Below are 9,997 nucleotides of genomic sequence, written 5' to 3' on the forward strand. Positions count from 1 at the left end.
AAAGATCCCACTCTGATTGACTGCAGCTCCCACTCACAGCGCTGCCTGGGTCTCGGGTGGGAGGGGTCTGCAGCCCCAGAAGGAGGCCCGAAGCTACAGATGGGATTGCCTAAAATCAGCTCTTCTAAACTGCTATTCCTATCCTGAATATTTCATCTGATATTATTGCTTCATTATCATTATTATTATCATTATTATTATTATTATTATTATTTTTGTCATTATCATTATTATTATTATTATTTTTGTCATTATCATTGTTATTATTATTATTATTATTGTCATTATCATTATTATTATTATTATTGTCATTATTATTATTATTATTATTATTATTATTATTATTATTATTATTATTATCGTCATACGGACGCCCACTTCCACTGCATGGAATTATGAACATAATGATCTCTACCTCGATGGTGAGCTTTTCCTCATGCTGACATTACTAGAAGGTAGATTGGAGGTAGAAGGTAGCAACATAATAATAATAAAGATAAATACATTTCCAACTTGGCATTGGAGCTTTTTAAAAGGCAGCACGGATGAAATATTCCTAAATCGGAGGGCGAGCAAAGAGCCTCGGGGTCGGCAGTAATCCAAAGATGAAAGCATTCTTCATGAACAAAAAGTGGTCCATAATGAGAACTGCTGACAGGCTTTGTGGTTACAAAAATCCTAGCCGGACCCCCCCGGTGCTGGCATGATGACTTTGATTGACTTCACATTAAGATGCATCGCAGTGCGGGAATGGAGGCCATGTGCCAGCGCAGTTTACGGATCTGTCAGCCATTAATTCCCTCGGACTGTTTTTCCTCAAACCGTCATCGCCGTGAGGATTTTAGCTCGCTGCTAAGATGGCCGCCACTGGCCGTCACACATTTTACATTTCATGAAATGCTCTTGTCAAACAACACACCCTGCAACCTTGGTTAGCGTCCGCCCCGGCTAGCGTGTTTTGGTTCATGTCAAAAATTGAAGTTGCAATATTTTAGCATTAGCGGTCAGCGCGTCTTGTCGGGTTGTTTACTTGTCCTTCCTTGTTAGCCCTATTAGCTAGCTTCCTGTGAGCTCAGAGGAAGTTACGGCAGGCCGCTAGAGGATAGTCGGGACTTTTGGACCTAAACTTGTACGACATCCCCATCAGCCGTGACTGAAGGGGGCGGTAAGTCACCCTTGATGCACTACACTCTTGTTGGAGACAACGCCCTGTCAGAAAATCCCAACTATGCCTTTAACGTCACAGGCGGGAGGAAAAAGGAGCGCTCCATTTGCCCACCCTCACAGTCCTGGTAATCTTGCCTAATTGGGTTGTTTTTTTGAATGATCGTTTTCTCTGTTTTCATATTTACTGGTATGACATCATAATTCCCTCATTGGGGCCCCATAATTATGGTGCAGTCCTAGTTTTCCAACCACACGCTAACACGTACTTCTCAGCGCATATCAATGACGAATGAAACATGGAAGCTTCCGTTTCCCTTCCCAAGGAAATACGACATCACACGGACACCACCTTCCTGTTTTGCCATGAGTTATTTCTTCACCTTTGTTATCAAAATGCTGCCACTCGGGACGTCCCGTGCCTCCAGGTGGGCTTGAAGGTACTGAGGTGAGAGTTTGAGAACCACGTCTTCAATGATGTTCATTCCTCCCTCTTCAGTCGTCATTCCTTTCCATTTCCAGGTGTTTTCCGCACGTGATGATTGGATTTGCCATTGGATGATGCTTGTAGACCTGAAGATGAGCCCCAAAAAGCCAAATCTATACTTCCCTCACCTCTCTCGAGCCTCTCCAACACCAAGCACAGCTGCTAGCAATTACTTCAATCACCCTGGATTATCCTTCTTGGTCCCATTGGTCCGTCTCCTCAGGCCAGGACGGTAGCTTTCCCCGACACAAGACCAGGCCTCTGGGATCAAAGGTAGAGAAGCAAATCGCTAAGATGGTGAATGCATGCCTCATGTTGAGGCTCGCCGTCTATTAAACATCAAAATGTTGTCACGTCTGAGACCTCCAAGCCTGGTCTACGTGGGTTGGACTGCTCTGACGCTTCGGAACGTCCAAAAACCTTCTGCTTCAAGACCTTCCTGTATACGGGACCGCTGACCGAGTGGACCTGTTGGTTTCTTCTCATCAAGCATCATGACACGACTACTAGAACCACTAGGACCACTAGGACCACTAGGACCACTAGGACCACTAGGACCACTAGGACTACTAGGACCACTAGGACCACTAGGACCACTAGGACCACTAGGACTACTAGGACTACTAGGACCACTAGGACTACTAGGACTACTAGGATTACCAGCACATCCCGACCTTGGAGAGATGCAGAGCATGGAGGGGAGGAGCCACCTGCTGTGGCCTAGAAGGTGCACTGTATTCGGGCACATTGTCCGAGTAGCCGGTGTGATGGCCCGGAAGTTTCTGGCAAACCTTTTGCTGGATGTTTTTTCCCCTGATTTGGTACAGCTAGCACTAGTCTAGCACTAGTCTTCCCCAGAAGGTGAATGTTTGTTTACAAGTCACCTGAGGGGAACGAGAGGCCTTCACCCCACAGGCAGGAGAGGAAAGGAGTGCTGGCTTGGGAATAACACTGCAGAGCAATTTATAGTCTGGAAAATCCAGTAAGTGTAAAAGGTAAACAATGGAATTCCAGGAAGTGAAAGTGGGAACTAGCCCATGACGTAATCAAAGCATTTGGGCAGGAAGGAGTTAAAGGCAGACGGGATCAGACTCAAACAGCAGAGATGATGCAATAAAAGAGCAGCGTTCCATCCTATTGCTAACGACCCGTGTTGGCCCGTCTCCAGTCACCCAAAATGGCTTCTAGTCCGTATCCTGTTTTTTTCTGTCAGCCATCATTCTTGGAAATCAGTCTTCCGACATAAAACTACACACCGGAGTTATTGCCAGGAGGGATGTCTTTCCATGAATGGCGGCCAAGGAAGGTAGGATGGAACAATGGCTGTTTGATAGTCCTCATCCTACGTCCTCCTGGCTCTCCATGGACCTCCTTCAAACAGAGCTGGGTGCTTGCTGGGCTGGGAGGACAGCAGGAAGCCATGACTGCTCCAGCAGGTATCGGCCTGAAGAAAGCATTCTTCTTCTCAAGGTGTTTGGAAGCACGTGCAGGAAGACGCAGATCTCCACATCAGAAGTTTATCATCCAAGATCTACAACGTCATGCATCAATCTCATTTTGTCTTTGCAAAGCCACCAAAGGACATCTCTGATGATTGGATGCAAAGAAAAACCTAAACCTTGTGGTGAGACGTTCTTGGTGTGAGGCAGCTGAGAACAAAACTGCTGCTTCTACCAACTTCTCCACCATGAGGGGAACAAAAACCTCAACAGCCACCGAAACGCCAGCGCTGCAACGTTTGGAAAGTGCAAAAGGTTTGCCTGAACCAGGACGTGGTCTTGCAGGAGGCTTCCCTGGTGAGGCGCTGGATGCAGATAGCGCCATCATGACAGGGCCATGCTTCATGCTATCATGTTGCTTCCCTGGCGAGGCGCTGGATGCAGATAGCGCCATCGTGACGGGGCCGTGCTTCATGCCGTCATGTTGCTTCCCTGGTGAGGCGCTGGATGCAGATAGCGCCATCATGACAGGGCCATGCTTCATGCTATCATGTTGCTTCCCTGGCGAGGCGCTGGGTGCAGATAGCGCCACCGTGACGGGGCGTGCTTCATGCTGTCATGTTGCTTCCCTGGTGAGGTGCTGGGTGCAGATAGCGCCATTGTGACGCTGTTCATCCCACTCACACCCGTACGACACAAACCAAGACCTGCGTACCCCCCAAGGCTGTCGGTGGGTCGGTGGGTCATGTTTAGGGATATCATGTTTATGTCAGAGATGCACAATATCTTTTTTTGACAACTGATACCAATCAGGTTCTGCTTCTCCAGCCCGATGATTCCTAGAACCAATTTTCATACCTTCATTTTTAATGAGATGGAGAAGAAGGACTGGAACAAACTAGGATTTGATTGATTTGTTCTCATCAATACCCTGACATGACTACTAGCACATCACCACCACCAGGACAACCAGACTATGGAGGGGGAGGAGTCACTTGCTGTGGCCCAGCAAGGTGCACTGTATTCGGGCACACGTCTGTGAAATAAAGCAACGTTGCTCCTCGAGAGAAGAGAAGGTAGATGTTCCTGTCTGAGCCTGGGTGAGTCATGGGAACTTTTCCAGATATCTGGCAGCTTGACGGGTGCCAGTAGCAACAGCGGGGAACTGACTAATGTGGAAACTGCAGCCGCACGCCGGCGGAATGTCGTGGAGCTCACGTTCAATTTTGGTCCAAAGTCATGTCTCGCCTCCCATTGGACACGCTGTCAATGTCAAATCAATGTCAAATCAATGTCACAGCATTTGAACGGACGACAAGTGAGGATGCATCACTTTGTGCTGGAATGAGCCGTGACATGGAAGTAAATTAGAAAGGCGCGTCCTTCCTGTGTCTTACTGCTACTTTGGTGGGACAATTCATTTGCCAACCAGAAGATGTCCGCTGTGATGGCTCCAATTCCATTCTCCAAGTCTTCCACACGTCTTTCTCTTTTCTGGACCTTCTAAAGATAAACAAACAGCTAAAACCTCTTCACCTCCAAAGTCCGCTATAACAAAAGACCTTCAGTACGGCTAGACCGTTTGGACCAATCGTTCATGGCCCACAGGATCTGGTCTTCTATGGCTACGTGAACATGGAACCTCCAAAAGAAAGATTAGACTTTCTAGTCTTTCTTCAGTAAAAAGTTTGTTTCTCCTTTGTGCTTCCGAGCAGCGCCCTCATCAGACCTCGTCGGAGGTCCATGCGGTAAACGTTCATACCAAAAGTGACCAGCAGATACGGCGGCACACCAGGGCTGCTCGGAGTGTGTGTCCGACTACAGCGCACCTTGCTGGGCCCCGCCTGGCGGCTCCACCCACTCTACGTACTGATCAAATATTTCTACTTTCTTCTTTATCTTTTCTTCTTATGACTTTATTCCCATAATACGACGTGTTCCAGTCTTCCAGAAGGATCGTGGATCACGCGTTCCTTTCAGCTTCATGAGATGCATGCTGACCTTGAAACATGACAGAGGTCATCTGAAAATGCCAAAGCATGCATACGTTCCAGGACTGCAGTCCCAATTCCATTCTTGGTGTAACAGGAGATGCTGTTGGAATGGGTAAAGTCCCCACCAGGGACCTCTCATTGCCCGGGGTCATGACCTTTGGTCAGCAAAGGTCCCATGGTCAGAGGCCCGTGGACCCGGGGGAGTTCCCCATGATCACGTGACAAACACGAGAACTCAGCTACTTCGTACGTTGACGAAAAGAAATATGGAGGCTCTGTGAGATCAGGATCAATATCAGAAGCTCTTGGACTTCCATGGAATCATCTTCATTGCTTCCATGGTATCTCCAGTTGGCCTCCTGGCAGTTTGGGTATGTTTGATATTCTCACCTCCGTCTGCTTTTCTTTTGGTCAGGGCTGCAAAAAGGAAAACTGCGAGTGTCAGCATTTTGCTAAACTCTTAAATCCACAAAGTACGGAGCTGATGGTTGATCTGGCCGCCATGTTGCGTCTTCAATGAAGCCAAGTCATCTTCAGAGTTCAAGGATCTCCTTCATTCAGCATTTATGTGACGGGGTATGATAATTATTGGGACAGTATGAGGGATGGATGACTTCCCTCTTACCTTTAGAGTAGTCTGTGCTCACCTGGAGCAAATGAGCAGGTGACCAAGTGTTGGTTGGACCTCATGGAACATCATGACATGACTACCAGACTACACATCACCACCATCAGAAGCAGAGGATGGGGGAGGAGCCACCTGGCGTGGCCCAGCAAGGTGTACTGTATTCGGGGACCCGCTCCGAGCAGCCGGTGTGCCGCCATGGAGGTCTTTGGCTAACCTTTTGCACTTTCCAAACGCCATGGCGACGGCGTTTCAGGCGGCTGAGGAGGTTTTTTGTCTTCTTCACGGAGCATTCAGTAGAACAAGGACACAAAATGTCTTTATCGGAACCTGAATGTTTGTTTACAAGTAAGCTCTGGGGGGGGGGGGGGGGGTTACGACAGGCCACCAACGTCACGTCAGAGAAAAAAGGACGCAGCGCAGCCACAACTGGTGGCGAACACGCAGCAGCAAAGGAACGTCAGACTGGAGTCTGTGGAAAAATGGAGAGTCGAGTCGAGTCGAGTCTTCCTCGACCAAAAGTGCTGAAACTGCTGGCTGGTGCCCCAATTTCCTGGGCCAAACAGCTGGCGTCCTGGAATGAGAGTTCTTACTGGAAATACCAAGTCAGACCTTTTCAACAAGCCCTGCTGCTTCCACGATTGGGGGGGGGGGGGGTTAGCAAAGCTGCTGGCCGTCCTGTTCAGGAACATTACACAAAGTATGCAGCTTTTATATCAAAGCTCACTATTCATACGTCCAAGTCCAAGCCATCCTTGTCCTTCACTTCCACGGCTCATCCGGACCCAAAAGGAAAACCTCGAAAGTGGAACACGCTCACAACAAACTTGGCATCCATGAATGTATAACCCGAACCCTAACCCTAACCCTAACCCTAACCCTAACCCCTAACCCAAACCCAAACCCTAACCCTTAACCCTAACCCCTAACCCTAAACCCTAACCCTAACCCAAACCCAAACCCTAACCCTTAACCCTAACCCCTAACCCTAACCCCTAACCCAAACCCAAACCCTTAACCTTAACCCTAACCCTAACCCCTAACCCTATGGAGACAGCTTCCCAAAGGCTGGAGGACATGGCGATCACACCCAAAGACCATGAGAGGCCGACAACGTGTGTGATGAAGGAATTCACCACAAAAGACTGCAAGCTAGTGAGGCACGGCGGTTGGCGGGGCAGCACAGAGGAAATTGATTGACAACGGTCTACAGCCAATCAGGACGCAGAAGACAGCGAGTGGTGCGGACAGATTGAAGCGAGAGACAGTCAACTTCCCACAATGCAATTCTTCCTAAAGGGCCGGCCGGGCTCAGTGTTCAAACGCTGTCAGCACTAAAAAGTGAAATCAGTGAAGGAGATGAGAAGCAGGCTAGCGGAAGGGAACAAAGTACGACCGTTAGACTTGGTCATGTAAGGAGGAGAAGAACACAAACATACGCCGAGACTGGGATACTATGAACATCCGGCAGCAACACAACATTTGGGCAGTTTGACAAGTGTGCTGATGACAAATGTACTGAACCAAGCGGAGGTTTCTTTGTTTTGGTGTCACCACGACGATGATCTAAATGTCATTTTTGCACATTTCAAGAATCCAACAACGTAGAAGATAAATCCAGACAACACGGAACGTCATGAAGCAAAGTGGATCAATCGTGTCCGATTAGCTGCTGCTGAACCGCGTCAATCAATCAATGATCAGCAAGTGATCGGTGCATCCAATGGAGCACAAAACTTACGGAAAACCTTTTTGACTATCATGACGGCCTTTTTCTTCCCCGGCACTGATGTTGGGCTTCCAGAGCATTCCGTGGCTTTTGCCTTAATCCCTGGTCTGCTCGTGTTGAGCCCGGGAATGAAAACGTCAGCTTTGCCAACAAGCCGTGGAAGCAACGCAGGAGCTGCGCTAATTGGGGAAAGACTTCTGGATCGAAAACCAGGAGCTGGCTCGCCTTTTTACTGGGAGAAATGGGACCACGCAACAACAACAACAACAACAACAACAACATTTGTGTTGAGTACAACAATTGTGTTGTCGTACTCGTCTTGGCCTGCACTTGTCAAATATTGCAGTCATGGACGGCCTTTTATTTCCTACATTGGAATTGTGCAGAGGAACACCGTGGATTTTCTAGGGTTGATGGACTACCCAGCCATCCCAGACTGGAATATTTCCTGGAGAAAGAGAGAAATAATCGTGACGCCACGAAGGCAAAATGCTACGCTACGTTTCGTATGAACGTAAACTTAGCCAGACTGGCCAGAAATAAGACGGACATTCGTCATAAGATCAGAACTTATTGCAGTCAAATGAAAACGCCTTCTGGAGTGGAACATGTGACTCTCAGCACGCACTTCCTGGTTCCTTGACTCACGCACTTCCTGGTTCCGTGACTCCAGATTGTCTGCCAGGAATTGCTATGGAAAGTATGGAAGGTAAAGCTGCTCGCCACGGATGAACAACGGCAAATAATCCGTGGAGCGACGTTGTCTTGACGTAGAAGTTCAACGTGAGGTTCATCCTTTGCATTTCCATGGTGCGTTCAAGTGCCTCCGAACAACATACGAAACCTCAACACCTGACAAAGAAACAATAGCAGTGATGCATAAATAAATAAACATGATTTTATTATCACGTATTGATCAATTATTAGCAACGTGCATGGAATGAGATGTTTCTCTGCAGGAAAAAGGGGGGGGGGCTGTTTGTTGGAAATAATCAGGTTTTTGATCAGTGGTGGGATCAACTCCTCTTGGAAGTGCAGCTTGGAGCGTTCCACCAGAGCGACGGCAGAGAAGATGTTTTTCCACCAGACGTCGTATAAATCAGCACCAACGACCGGCAGGTGAAAAAATAGAGAAACCAGAGGCCGGGAAGGGAAAAGCCGAGACGGGAGGCTCCGGGAAGGGAAAAGCCGAGACGGGAGGCCGGGATAAACCAGACGGCAACGAGATGCCGGGCCTGGGAGTAAACTCCGACACGGACTAAATGCTGGAATTGTTCAGTCCGGGTTTGCGATCAACACGGGAGCGGATGACCTTCATCTCCATGACGGCCGCTCCCGCCGTCTCTCACACTTCCTACTTCCTTCACACATTTTCCCTTCTGGACCCCCCCGTCCCCCCCCCCCCCCTTGTCCATTTTGCTGAGGCAAGAGGAAGTGTTTTTGTGTGCAGACTGCGGCCGGCTGGAACTCCGTGCCGTCAGCTCCAGAAGCTGAAATGTGAGCAGCCGTGCATGAAATGTTCCAAGAGAGAAGGGAAGTAGCGGGTGGGGGTTGGGGGGGGGGGGGCGTAATGGGAAAGCTGCTCTTTAGGTCAGATGTGAGTGTGGGCCCTCTGGTGGTCCCCCTGCACCATTCTTCCCAGGCGGGGGCGCTGTTGCACCACGGGCTGCTTTATTCTAACAGTGGGTGTCATGTTTTCGGGGGGGGGGGTCCCCATCATCCACCATCTTTATGTGAAACATGAACATGAATCATCACAGCACATCTTTTGACATGATTTTTTCTTATAAAATGGTTCAATGTTCTGTCTTTTTATTCTCTTTCTTGAATATTTGATAATATATTTGGTCATTCATTCCATTTATTCATTTGTTTTCTTACATTCTCGAGTTTGCTGCAGGTAGAAAGCATGAGAATGTTTTTCAGGTAATGACGCAGCTTGGCCACCAGAGGGCAGCAAAGTGTTCCTAATGGAGGGCACCGGGACTCCCAGGATGGAAGGAGAGGATGCCGGGAAAGGTGAGCACATCCATGCTATCCACTCTTCCGTCTGGGAAGCCCACATTAGTCCAGGATCTAACACTGGTGTCAAAGTCAAGGCCCGGGGGCCTGATTTGTCCAGCTGTGACATTTTATGTGGCCTGTGAAAGCCTGGAAATAATGAACATTTAAATTTATATTATTTTTATATTCATATTCATATTATTTATTACTTTTTTCATATTTTAGTCATGTCAACAGCAATATTTTTATATGCTTCCATTTTTTAAGTTGATTGATAATGAAAGATTAATGATGAGAAGAATGAGATGAATGATTCATGATGAGTGTTGTGTTGATAAAACAATACAAAGTTGCTAATGCTAATTATTAATAACTATCCTGAGGTGATTATGGCGGTGGGGGGGGGGGGGTAGAGGATAGTATCTAGCGTGCAGTGGGCAGGGTAGCAAACTGCGTCAGTGTACGTCCACCCTCCCCCTCCTTCCACCTTCATCCTGTTTTTGCAGAGTCACACCCCCCCCCCATCAATAAAGTTGCATGAGCCCGCGGCTAATC

The sequence above is a fragment of the Doryrhamphus excisus genome, linkage group LG13 (assembly GCF_037039965.1).
Source record: "Doryrhamphus excisus strain RoL-2023G ecotype Guam linkage group LG13, RoL_Dexc_Guam_v1.1, whole genome shotgun sequence".
Lineage (NCBI taxonomy): Eukaryota > Metazoa > Chordata > Actinopteri > Syngnathiformes > Syngnathidae > Doryrhamphus > Doryrhamphus excisus.